Source organism: Neomonachus schauinslandi, chromosome 12 (genome assembly GCF_002201575.2).
Source record: "Neomonachus schauinslandi chromosome 12, ASM220157v2, whole genome shotgun sequence".
Classification (NCBI taxonomy): domain Eukaryota; kingdom Metazoa; phylum Chordata; class Mammalia; order Carnivora; family Phocidae; genus Neomonachus; species Neomonachus schauinslandi.
This window is the reverse complement of record NC_058414.1, coordinates 95,571,319-95,584,139: the sequence shown is the minus strand read 5'-3', so window position 1 is coordinate 95,584,139 and position 12,821 is coordinate 95,571,319.

The following is a 12,821-nucleotide window of genomic DNA, read 5'->3' as shown; positions in this document are numbered from 1 at the left end:
TATATATATATATATATATATATATATATATATATATATATATATATGTACAATGGAATATTATGCAGCCATCAAAAGGAATGAAATCTTGCCATTTGCAATGACATGGATGGAACTGGAGGGTATTATGCTGAGTGAAATAAGTCAATCAGGGAATGACATGTATCATATGATCTCACTGATATGAGGAATTCTTAATCTCAGGAAACAAACTGAGGGTTGCTGGAGTGGGGGGTGGGGTGGGAGGGATGGGGTGACTGGTGATAGACACTGGGGAGGGCATGTGCTATGGTGAGTGTTGTGAATTGTGTAAGACTGTTGAATCACAGACCTGTACCTCTGAAACAAATAACACATTATATGTTTAAAAAAAAAAAAGTATAGTAGGAAGGGAAAAATGAAGGGGGGGAATCAGAGGGGAAGACGAACCATGAGAGACTATGGACTCTGAGAAACAAACTGAGGGTTCTAGAGGGGAGGGGGGCGGGGGAATGGGTTAGCCTGGTGATGGGTATTAAAGAGGGCACGTACTGAATGGAGCACTGGGTGTTACACACAAACAATGAATCATGGAACACTACATCAAAAACTAATGATGTAATGTATGGTGATTAACATAATAAAATAAAATTTAAAAAATTTAGAGACCACATTTTAATAATAAATACTCTATAAATATGAAGTATTAAGTCTTAAGATTTTAATGTATAGTGTCCATATAGAGTAGGGGCATGGGGAATATCCATGTAAGACATCTCAAATTTCAGTGCGTTCTGCTTTATGGCTATATGAAATGTTTTTTTTTTTAATATTTTATTTACTTATTTTACAGAGAGAGAGCACAAGCAGGGGGAGTGGCAGGCAGAGGGAGACGGAGAAGCAGGCTCCCCGCCTAGCAAGGTGCCCGATGTGCGGCTTGATCCCAGGACCCTGGGATCATGACCTGAGCTGAAGGCAGTTAACTGACTGTGCCACACAGGTGCCCCTATATGAAACTTTTTTTAGGAACTTTGCTTCCCGAGATGACATTATGAAATCTGTTTTTGCTATGGAAAAGCAATAATGCTTCCTCTCAATTTCACAAATCTAAATATGCAATGTTTATGATCCTCCTTGCACTATCCTCCAAATGAAATACTTCCTCATATTTAATGTTAATGGTTAAACAATCATTTTTCAATGTGCATCTAGTTGATTGTGTGTTCATTATCTTTCATATCAGCATTGCCCATCTTCAGTTATAGGTATAGATCATACCTGAAGTTCACATCTCCATATCTTATGTTGAATACAACCAATGGCTAACACAATGCTCAGAAAAATGATCAGCCCAGGCCTAGATGATTGTGATTTTCAATGACAGGAACCTCTCAACATGACAAAAGGGGAATATAAGGTCATCATTCTACCTCTAGACAGACCTTACAATACTTCAATCACTTCCAGACAGGTAACAAATTTCTTTCCCCATTTTTGCTGGGATATTGTGAGTTGCTTATTACTTCTCTTTTATAGGCAATTGATTTTTCTTATGTGCTCCATGTCATCCTTACCGTCTGAGTAATGTTAATGCACCCTCACTATTGTAAACTATTTCATTTTTGCTTTAATGATTTTCCCCCCAAAACAAATATTGAGAATCCGGCATTTTTAACTCTTGTCTTGCTCTTCCATTTATTGTTTCTATGACTTTAGGCAAATCACTTCTTCCTGAGCCTTAGCTTTTTTGCTAATATTCAATTACAACACCCTCTAAACTCATGAAATCCCTTCAGTGGTATTAGACCACTGTTTCTTTCTTGCAAAGTTTAACATGCCTGCCTTCACAATGAGAGGTGTTTAAAGTTGAGATTAACTTAAAGCTCATCTTTACCTTAGGTTTTTCTCAGTTGACAGTATTTACTTTAGACCCTGTGTAGTTTTCTCTTTTTTTAAACAATATAAGCCATGTATTTGACACACTGACCACTTCATCTTTTGCACTTCTTTGATTTCCGCAATGTAAACTCTATCTTTTTTGGTGCCCTTTTCTAGCTCCTCTTCTATATCCGTATTTCTCAGGGCTCTGTCCTCAACGTCTTCCCCCAGTCTCCCCATACGATCCTCCGTCCATACACATGGTTTCAAGGGCCGTCCATGCATCGGTGACTGCTAACCCACATCTCCAGCTCGTATACTTCCAGATCTGCACCCCTTCATTCTGCTGCCCCCTTGATATCTGCAGCCGAGTGTGGTACAAGCACCTCCAATGCTAGAGACCTGACACAAAACTCATCACAGTTTCTGCTTCTTCTCCGTGTGTCCTATGCTTAGTCAATGTTGCATCATTCCCTCAATTGCTCAAGCCACAAACCCGGAAGTCATCTGTTCATATTCCATTCTCAATTCCTACATCCAACTAATGTCTCTGGATAGTGTGACTGGGAGAAGGTAAAGTGGGACAGCTTTGCTTTTGGATCATACAACAGGCCGCTGTGGACAAAACCTCCCCTCCCCTCCAGAGAGGACATGAGGTTCGGTCCATGTGAAAACAAGTTCACGAATTCATTTTGTAAAAGGAGAATTCACATATTTAAACACCAGAGTCTTCTCTAAATTTGAAACTTACTTCCAGGCTGAAATTAGCGAAGTGATCTAATGGAATGCTCATCCCGCTAAAGGGGTGCATTTACTTTCATTAATTTAATATGAACACACTCCAGTCCAACCCGAAATAGTTTTATCTTTATTCAAGTTAAAACAATAAACAATACACATTTTGATCTAACTCTGGTTGTTTGAAAGAAACAATCTGGAAAGTGATCCTGTGATTTGAGGTTTGTGCCAAATTAGAGAACTATAGAAAAATTCTACTTTCTGTTAGCTTAGAACATTCGATTTCCTTCCTCCATATAAGGCCAAGGATTCATTACCCATGTTGATATATTCTATGTCAGGTGACTGCAAAATTTCAAAAACACAAATAGAAACAAAACTCTGACTCTTACAGTTTCTCTTCAGAGAAACCTCATCAGAAAAAATATTTACATAAGAACATGCATGAAAGTACTTTTAAGCATACAAATTGCAGCCACAATGAACAGGACTTAAAGGGTTTTTTATTTTTCATTTTTACGAAGTGTTTACTATGTGCTAGGCACTCTTTTAAATACTTTATAAGCGGCCCTCTTGGTGCAGTGGGCAGCACGTCAGTCTCATAAATACTTTATAAATACAGTCAACCCGGGGCGCCTGGGTGGCTCAGTTGGTTAAGCGACTGCCTTCGGCTCAGGTCATGATCCTGGAGTCCTGGGATCGAGTCCCGCATCGGGCTCCCTGCTCGGCAGGGAGTCTGCTTCTCCCTCTGACCCTCCTCCCTCTCATGCTCTCTGTCTCTCATTCTCTCTCTCAAATAAAATAAAAATAAATAAATAAATAAATAAATAAATAAATAAATACAGTCAACCCTTGAACAATGAAGGGGTTAAGGGCACTGACTCTCCCACAAAGTCAAAAATTGCATATAACTTTTGATTCCCCAAAAACTTAACTATTTTTTTAAAGATTTTATTTATTTATTTGATAGAGAGTGAGCATGAGGAGGGGGAGGGGCAGAGGCAGAAGGAGAAGCAGACTCCCCACTGAGCAGGGAGCCAGATGAGGGGCTCATCCCAGGACCCTGGGATCAGGATCTGAGCCGAAGGCAGATGCTTAACCAACTGAGCCATCCAGGTGCTCCAGAACTTAATGATTAACAGCCTACTGTTGACCAGAAGCCTTACCAGTTACATAAACAATTAAAACATAATTTTGTACGTTATATATACATCATACACTGTATTCTTACAATAAAGCAAGCTAGAAAAAAGAAAAAGTAAGAAAATCACAAGGCAGAGAAAATACATTTACAGTACTGTACCGTATTTATAAAAAGAAATCCATGTGTTCAAACCTGTGTTGTTCAAACACCAACTGTACTAATTTACTTAATCCTCAGAATAAGGCTGTAAAAGAGATGTTTATAAAGTCTGTAAAATGCAACAGTGCCCATTTTTCAGATTAAGAAACTGATGCTCAGAGAAGTAACTTGCCTAAGATTCCATAGCCAGTAAGAAATACAACCGGGATTCCAACCCAGGCTGTGTCTGGCTGTAGAGTGCACTTGCTTAATCAGAATGCCATGGTCAGAATATTTCTTAACCTGATTTCAATCAAACTCAACTGACATATGCTATATTTCTTGGGGAATGTTCAGGATAGTCAACTTTATCTGAATTTTCAGATGTATGGTGAAGCATATAAAAATCTTCACAACCTGTATGCAAATTATTCCTGTACTGTCTCCTTCCTTCTATTAGGCACAGGAGAAATGATTTCCCTGCCATCCAAGTATCTGTCAGAAATTAGTTCCTAGAAGATATACTTCTGTCTTAAATTTAAATTCCACAAGATCAAGGTGATATTCAAAGATGAGATTATTTAGAAGTGGCTCAGGACATAACAGCACTAGAAATGAAATGTAGTCAAAGTTTCTGAAGAGACTCACAAAGAACAGAAATTTTGTCCTAAAAAAGGAAATGCTTGGAAATGCAGAATACAAGCATTAATAATTCACAAAGAAGTCTGTAGCACTACATAAAATGTTCCTAGCCAGAACCTGGCTGTGTGGCTTTAAATGAATTTGGGGAATAATTTTATAAACATCAGGTGTGTTTGGTCTGTGAAAGACACCCACACCATTTATATGAAAGCAATTATTCTAACATGTGTTTTTAATGGTGACATATATCCAAAATTAAATCTTAGGGACAATGTTCTAATTTTGGACATTAATAATTATTTTCAATTTCTCTAGGCCACTCTACAGGAGCTAAGATAATTTTGTAAAATTTAAGCATGACCACCAGTTTGATTAATAATATGCTGAAGGAAGCAAATTGACGGAATAAAATTATGCATTCATAATTCTAAGATATTAACTAAAAACACTATGGTATCATTACTCTTCAACTTACTGGGTTTATACAAACTGAAAAGGTAGAATTCTTGGCTTTTATTTATTTCACATTTCTTGCAGACAAGGTTTTTGCTAAATGAACAAAGTCAGCTAAACTGGACGCTTCATACGTGTTTCTTCTCTATCAAATTTTAGGGTCAAATGAAGCTTCTTCAGTTCTTTACTGAGTGTGTCTTGCAGGATGGCCTTGTGACTGACAAGTAAGGTCAAGCCAGCCTGCCATCCTCGCTGCCAATCACAGGCCACAGGCACCTCTTACATGTCCCCACTGTGATTCCTGTCACTGCCACCACATGGCTGGTGGCTCTTTGTTTACATACAAAAAAGCTAGACAATATATTTTTCACCACTTATAAGGGCTTTAGAATAATGGAACAAGTTTGCAATTAATTCAGCACTGTCTGTTTTATAGAATATAATTCAAAATTAATAAATTCCATAAGATTTGACTAAACCCAGAAGTGAATTTCCCTCCAATACCTCTGGAGAGAGAATTTTAAATAACATGTTTACTCTTAATTAAATATTCTTGACCATCAAGGCCTATTTAGATCATCATTAGACAAGCCAATCTTCAGTAACTTTGCTGGTTATTTATCCATATTTCTTCAACAGAGCTGATCACTTAGAGTGTGATCTCTCTGAAAGCAAGCTTTTCTATTATCTAATCATACATTCTTATAGCCCCTATCAGAATTCTTGGCATACAGTAGATTCCTAGTACAGTAGATGTTCTCATTCAGCCCAGCATTTATAAAGTGTGTGCTATATTCCTGGCCTATTTTAGAGACATAGGATCACAGAAGTGGACCTGTCTTCAAAAAGCTTACAATCAAATAGAGGATATCAATGCAGTGTAGTAGATTTTCGGCATGAGTATGTGTCAAATCCTGGGAGAGTACATAGATGGTACACCTGCCTTCAATGGAAGAAAAGGCAGTGCCTTAAAGTGCTCATGTTAGATAGGAATGTGATGAGGAGGGCAGTGGTATGTGCAAAGTTACCAAAGATGCAGGACAACAATGGTCAAAGTTTCAAGGAACTTAACTTGAAGGGCAGAGTGTATGAGGATGGTGGGAGAGGGAATTGGGTCATGGGAGAGGGAGTAGATCGTGGAAGATGTATGGTAAAAGAGTGGAGCAGCAGATCCAAAAAAAAAATGAACAAAGTGGAAGAGTTTGGATTTTATCAGGAAGGCTATGAGAAATAGCTGAAAGTTACTAAGTAGTGAACTAACAGGATTGATTGGGATTTGGGAATGAACTCCTCAACAACAATATATAGATTGAACTGAAGGGGACTGAAAGATGCTATAGTGACTCAGGAAAAAAAGAAAAGCAATGATGGCCTAAATTATAGCAGTGTCAGCAGAGAAAGAAGAAGAAAATATTTTTTAAAGATTTTATTTATTTATTTGAGAGAGAGCGAGTGTGAGCGGGGAGAGGAGAGGGAGAGGCACAAGCAAACTCTGCCCTGAGCACGGAGCCCAACGCAGGCTTTGATCCCAGGACCCTGAGATCACAACCCCTTGAGATCACGACCTGAGCCAACATTTAGAGTTGGACGCTCAACCGACTGAGCCACCCAGGCACCCTGGAAGAAGAAAATATTCTAAGAGATATTATGGAGATAGAATAAAGAAGACTTCAAACTAGTTATTAAAACACCAAGAAACAGAAGAATGTCTGCTACGATTCTGGTCTGGTCATCATTGTGGATCTTGGTACCATTCACCAGGAGAAAGGGGATGAGAAGACGAGCAAATTTAGTAGATTATGAGAGGAAAAAATTGATGAGATCTAAATGTGCTGAGTTTGGTTGCACTGTTAGATCATCTGGAAAGGAGGGACAGCAAAGAATAGTGGTTAAGAGAGCAGACTTTCCATCAAATGGGGTGATTATAATAGCACCTGTCCCACAGGGTTACTGCAAGTGATAAGTGAGTTAATATATAAAAGTTCGTAAGGCAAGGCCTGATATGTACATGTTATCTAATAATGCTCTTCACTGTCATTATTTTTATCCAAGGCACCCAAGCAGTTTTAGATGGATTCCAAAACTCAGTAGAAAAATGTGAGCCAGTAATCCCCCACTTTGGGGATCATCATCAATTGGGCCGTGTTCTTCAACCACTACTCTGCATCAGAATCATCCAGGAGCATTAGAAAATGTCCTTCTCTAGTATTTTCCCCCTCAATATTACAGGGTATTACAGGACCTTCCCCTGGAGATTCAGATGTACAGCCAACAGAGAGTATAGGTAGGTAGACGTAGAAGATGAAAGCACATGCAAGGTGAGATCTCACTGGAAAAGTAGGCAGAATGACAAGAGGTCTTAATGTTCAAGGTTTCCAGACCAAATCATCATCTTTCTAACATGACCAGCTCTTTCTCCAGATTCTATAATGTTCATAACGGACTATGGACAAATAAGAACCACAATCTGATGGACAAATGCAAAAAATGCTAGAATCTACTGTTTTGTACCACCTATTATGAGATGTTGTGGGAAAGCCAGTAACTATTCCCACTGTCTGTCACACTGAGGCAGAATTCAAGCAGGCTTTGAGAACCCTGGGGACTAGAGAAGATTCAAGGCGTGATTCTTTTGTTGAGGATGAACTACCCCTGGACACGTGGAAGCAAGCAAAAACTCTAGCGGCACCGTCCAGCTGGTAACAGCAATGGTGGTAGAGCCTCTAGCCTGAAAATAGTGCATTTACATCCTGGGCTCACAGGCACATGGGGAGAGAGATGATGAACAGTTCTTCACATATGAGAACAACATGTTGCTCCCTCCTCACAAAGGAGGAGGAGTGCAAAGTCCCCAAGAACAGAAAGAAGGCAGCCAAATCTTTGTTGACCTAAATTTGGATATTCTTACATAGAGAGCGACATTATTTATACAAGATTTGTTTTGTGTTTTGTTCTGTTTTTGATAGATACCATTTTTCACAACATGGGGTTTTGGGGAAGAAGAAGGAAAAAAAAAAAAAAAAAAAGATCCTCTCCATCCTCTTTGTCCTCTAGAAAGATTAGAGCCAAAATAACTGTTTAACAAATCTACCACCACCACTGCTGTCTCCTAAGCCCTACTATCATTTTTTAGTAGACCAATTTTCTCTTTTATTGTCTGTCGACTGAGGATATACGGGAGCAGCCCTTTATTGTTATATGAAACATTCCCTGCAATTTGGGAAGGCTGGGTTTTCTTTTTGTATTTCTAATTATGAAAGGGAACCTGGACACAGCATGATTGAAGATATCAAACAGCTGTGATGAACACTTCTCTGATACTTTTGATTCATTAAAAAGCATATTTTGTTCCTTTCTGAGTAATGGCTTCTGAGAATTTCTGTAACACAATGATGTTCGGACCAGCTTGATAGTTTCATGAGTGCAAAACTTCATTTTCTCAGCATTTTGAACAGAAGCATGAAGTTACATGACTTTCCGGATGTTTTAAAGGACAAAAAACCCCTCAGAGAAAATTGCTTCTTAGTTATAGCTTCTGTGAAGCTAGCAAGAGTTTCAAGTTTACTGGTGCCTTTTCAAATTGGGAATATTTGAAATTTGATTCCCACCCCCCCCCAATCATGTCACTGTAGGTCTTACCCTCTTTACTCTCTTGATATTCCCTCTATACAATGTAACTTTGGTCCAACAGTAACTCTTCATAATTTACAACTCTTCTAAAAATGAAGGGCAAAGGAAATCTAGCAGCAATTACTGTCAAACAGAGCACTCCTTCTTGCCTCTGATGAAGTAAGTTTCTGGAGGATATAAAAATGGCCTTATCAAAGAGGAGAAGTATGGTCTTGAATTTGACCTTGACCTAATTATTGAACTTGAACCAAGTCCAGCTTCAAACCATGACAGCGTTGGTAAGATAAGGCAGTATTATATGCCATGATCCACAAGACACCAGGAGCTTCCCTGCTTAAAATACAAACCTTTTCATAGATGCTCCATTAGTAATCCATTCCTTTGGGGTACATGTTACTTTATCGCCACAATTACCTGCAAGTCCCATTTATGGAAGGGTACACATGTGAAATATGGATCGCTTTAACTCGAGTCTATGCAGCACATCTCTTGGATACCTGAGTAATAGGACATGGGGATATAAAGGAAATAGCAGACAAGGATACCTAATGTGGAGGAAAATGCTGGTCAAACCACACTAAATCCATTTCTTCAATGTTTATCCTAGAGGCAGCCCTGTGAGAGAGCAAATGGTTAAAATTCTGGCCTTTCTACAGCCTCAGTGTAATCACAGGGGATGGGAGGAGGGAATCAAGCACCTAGTGAGTCAGCTTCTCCTTCAGAAATACGGACACAGGGCCAATATGCCCAGCCATTTTCATCAAATTAAATCTGAACACAACACCCACTTGGATGGTTTCAGTCTATAGTAATTTTAAGGGCACGTTTTATGTCTTCTCTGACACAGAAGAGCACTGCAATAAAAAGGTGACAATTTGCCACTTGCAGGCAAGTGAAAAGCAGAAAATTACTCCAACCTGGCAGAAGAGGTTTTTTTAAAATAATATTAGGATAGCTGCCTTAAAGAAGACAACAATCTGAGTGTCTAAATCCCAAAGAATAAAAGATAGACTGTACAATGTAAAGGTTGTAAAATAATTTCCCATAAAGGTCTCCACAGCATAAATACTTTGTTGCTTTGTTTTCTTTGCTCACACCATGTGTCAGCAAAAGACAGATTATTATCATCATTATTTTGTTGCCTTCTTCATTATCTAAATGCTTTATAGACATTGATTAGTTAACTGTACCAGCCCTGCCAGAAAGGTCAGTATGATTAACCTGAAGGCAGAGCTGGAGTGCCCCAAGGTTAAGTGATTCATCCTTCCCTCCAAGGAGATCAGTGGAGGACAAGATCTCAACTCTAGAGTCCCTCCATCTGAAGCTGCTCCTATCCTGGCTGACATATGTAACATGAAAATGCTTCTTCTTCCCTAGCAGAAATGATGCCAGAAAAGACTGGAGATTGAACACACTCACTGGTGAAGAATGAAATATTATCCCAGTGAGATTCTCTATTCAATTAGAGTAGGTACATCTGGGTTAACTTTCCAATCTGCATCCAGTGGAGGAGTTTCCAATTAGAGTTCTTATGTCTTCATGCAACAATCTGTTCCTTCTTTAAGTATTTACTGAGACCCCATCATGCCTCCAGAGGGATGTCCTAGGCTCCAGGGATATTGAAGTGAATTTGAGATCCAAGATCCTGCTCTCATGTGGCTTACTTCCTAGTGGGCTGAGGCTAACAATAAATAAACATTAAAGAAACAAGAATCATAACAAACAGTGTAAGAATGGGGAGAGAGTTAACACAGGATGATGTGTAACTGAGCCTGGGTGATTTTGCAATGAGGGACTCAGGGAAGAAGGTGGCCCTGACAGTAAATGACAGGAAGGAGCTTGGGAAAAGGAAACCAAAGAACATTCTGGGAAGAAATGAAAGCCAAAGGAAAAGCTTTAAAGTGGAAATGAGCTTGGTAAGGCCCAGGACCTGAGTGTAATTCCCTGTGTCTGGGAGATGGTGAACAACTGAGCAAGTGGAATAATTTAAGTCTAGAAAAATTGGAAGGCCAGAATGGGGATGTCAAAGAAAGGAGTTCTTTAAGTGTTGATGTGACAAAATTTTATTCCTATTTGTAAAACATAACTTTGGCTGTTCTTCTGGGGGGGAAAGAGTAGAAGGAGGGAAACCAGTTAGCAGACTGTCAGATGGCTCTGGGGAGATGCAGGGATGACCCGAACTAAGATGGCAGCAGTGAGCATGGAGATAATTGGATGGACTTTTTTCTATTTGGATGGTAGAAGTTGTTAGGATCTGCTAATAAATTTGAGAAATACAGGCAGTGTGGAATCAAAGACAACTCCTGTATCTTCAGGTAGAAAAAATGAAAGAAAACTATTAGTAAATGTTGAAAGCTGAGGCTTGCCAAAATGCATTGCAACTTGGAAAATGCAAAGCACCAGAAAAAGAAAGCATCAGGCGTATCCCACATAGTCTGGGAGGTCAGGAAAGGCCTCTTGAGGAAGGGACTTATAAACTAAGGTCTGAAAGACTTAGCCGGAAAAATGCTGTGACCGTCACTGGGATATAAGGTCAAAATTCATATATCATACACAACAATTTACGGACTATAGCCATCATGTCTCCTTCTTCAAGTTCTGGAGACAGAGCACCTGGTCACTTGGTTGACTGGCCCTCAGGCAGGTGTCTAGTCCTGGCCTGTTCAGTTGTAGCTTGGGAAATCGGAGTGTGTCACAGGGCCTGCAGCTTCCAAGGACTAAGGGAGAGATAGTTGTGCTTAAGGAGAAGTTGGATATGACATCAAATTGACTTATGTGTCTAATATAGTCCTCCGTTCACCTTTGCATTCACAGAGCTTACCAGAGCGCCAGGCATATAGGAAACACTCAATGTCAAGTGATTAAATGAATAAAGCAATTAAAGAGACAGGAGGCAATTTGGGGCTTCTCTTAAGTAGTAAGGAAATCTATTTCCCAGATCAATCACAACCATCTTCCAAATGTACTACTGCCCCCACTCCCATAACCTTTTGAAACCGTGTCTCACTAACAGACATGTTAACAATATGAGGAGAGAAATAGTTATTATTGACACCTCAAGTTTCTCACATCTGACTCCTGTGCTTCTCAAGCTTTACAGAATATAAGAATCACCTTGGCCAAATTCCTAGCTCGCTCCCATTTTAGTACACCCAGAGTGGAACCCAAGAATATGAATCTTAATACGATCCAGCAATTCCGCTTCTGGTTGCCTATCCAAAAGGAGTGAAAGCAGGATCTTGAACAGATATTTGTACACTTAGGTTCACAGCAGCAATTAGTCACAATACTCAAATGTGGAAGAAACTCAAATTTCCATCCATAAATTAATGGATAAATAAAATGGGGTATGTACATGCAAGGGGATATTACTCAGCCTTAAAAAGAAGGGAAATGTTGGGGCACCTGGGTGGCTCAGTCATTAAGCGTCTGCCTTCGGCTCAGGTCATGATCTCAGGGTCCTAGGATCGAGCCCCGCCTCAGGCTCCCTGCTCCATGGGAAGCCTGTTTCTCCCTCTCCCACTCCCCCCTGCTTGTGTTCCCTCTCTCACTGTCTCTCCTCTCTCTCTGTCAAATAAACAAAATCTTTAAAAGAAAAAAAAAAGGGAAATGTTGACATACATACTACATGGATGAACCTTGAGGGCATTTATGCTAAGAGAAATAAGCCAGTCACAAAATGACAAACATTGTATTATTCCACTGATCTGTGGTTTCTAGAGTAGTCAGACTCATAGAGATGGAAAAGAGAATGGTGGTTGCTGGGGAGGGAGAAGGGGAAGTTGTTGGTTAATGGGTACAGAGGTTCGTTTCACAAGTTGAGAAAGTTCTGTAGATTGCACAACACCATATGTATCTGTAACATTACTGAACATCACCCCTAAAAATGGTTAAGATGGTAAAATTTATGTCATGTGTATTTTACCACAATGTAAAATAAAAAAAAAAAAAAAGAACATGAATTTTGGCATGCCTGGGTGACTCAGTCAGTGGAGTATCCCACTCTTGGTTTCAGCTCAGGTCATGATCTCAGGGTTGTAGGATCGAGCCTCAAGTCAGGCTTCATGCTCAGTGGGGAGTCTGCTTGAGATTCTCTCTCTCCGTCTCCCTCTGCCCCTCCCACCTGCATGCCCTCCCTCTCTCTCTCTCTCTCTCTCTAAAGTAAATAATTTTTTTAAAAAAAGAATATGAATTTTAACAATGATCCCAAGTGATTAGG